This window comes from Lepidochelys olivacea, assembly GCF_965140295.1.
Source record: "Lepidochelys olivacea isolate rLepOli2 genome assembly, chromosome: 6".
Lineage (NCBI taxonomy): Eukaryota > Metazoa > Chordata > Testudines > Cheloniidae > Lepidochelys > Lepidochelys olivacea.
Window position 1 is genome coordinate 6,558,463 of NC_140416.1, and position 1,569 is coordinate 6,560,031.

Below are 1,569 nucleotides of genomic sequence, written 5' to 3' on the forward strand. Positions count from 1 at the left end.
AGGTCATGTGCCACTCTCAATTGTCCCACAAATTTATCTATACCACTAACTGCCTTGTGTTAAACTGACTCTTTCAATCGTCCTTCTTTCCTTAACAACTCCTGGATGGCTCACCAGTTTGTTATTCCGAGAAACTGGTGTTGGGGCACCCTTAAATAACCTGCCTATCGCCCTCTTAATCTATCCTTCCCGCGGTCTGGGTCTCCAAAGTAGTTAGGGAAAAACTTGGCCAACACAGATATAACTTTCTGATAAAATGATTGACACAAGCAGTATTCTTTCCAAAACTAGGCTCCTTTTTATTGGTGAAAATAATAATCCCTTATATACTAATATCTAAAGGCACAAATCCCTTATTAACACAAGTTAAAGAGCATTTAAACTGCAACAGTATACAGTTTAAATGATTCTAAGTGGTTGCGCTCCATTACAGATGGCCAGTCTGCAACAGATCACTCACAGCAATCTTAAAATGTACTTTGAGTTTTACATATATAAAGCAAAATTAACACTCATACATCCTCACGCACACACATATTAATACTACACTGTACTGTGCTATACTAGAATTGTAACTAACAGACTCACCTTATCTGCTGATTTTGCTGAGTTGACTCTGCTGCTGGTTTTTCAGGTTGCTTCACTCCATTTGGCTCCACCCTTTCAGGTCACCTCTCTGCTCGATCTTTTCATTCACTCCACTCCTAACTGTTTGAATAGTCTTAACCATTTGCCTTTTATACTGTCCTGTCAGCTATCAGATCTTTAGGGTGCATATTTATTGCTAGTTGTTTATCACTGAGTTATTCTGCACCTTTTCGGCTTTCTACCAATTCTATTCCACACTTCCCTCCCCCCGCTGAACTTTCGACCTTTTGGCCTACTTTCAGCAGTGAAGTACCATGTGAACTGCAGCTTCTAATGGTGGAGTGACTTTTGCCTATTCAAAATGGAAGCTAGGGACACAAAATGAAGTCTGGGGAATCTTTGCGGTATCACCTCTGACGCAATAACTCCTGGCTGAGCTAGACTGGGGCTTTGAAAAAGAGACACCCCATCTCCACTGACAGACTCCCAGTGATGGAAAATCCACCCCCTCATAGGGAAGCTGTTCCAATGGTGAAGTCCCCTCTCTGAGAAACACTGGCCCCTTGTTCCCAGCATGAATTTTTCTCCCTTCAGCTCCCATCCTGTGGATTTTGCTCTGCCTTTGTCTGGGAATTAAACAGCCTTCTGCTGTCAGCAATTCCCTCCTCATTTAGGTGCTTACAGACCATGTCACCTCTTAACCTTCTCTTCACTAAATAGATCATGCTCCTCCACTCTCTCACTATACAGCAGATTTTCCAGACCTCAAATCATTCTTGTGGTTCTTTTGAACCATTAACAGTTTGTCACCATCCCGTTTACCTGCCAGTCAACTGCTCATTCAACACCCATACTCTGTGACCCCCAAAAGGCCCCCTTCTCCTAATGCTGCACCCTCTGCCCTTCCTGGTGCATTTGCATTTGGATGGACATACCAACACTTTAGTGAGAACCAAGTTATGGACAAAGTCTCCCCAGCAC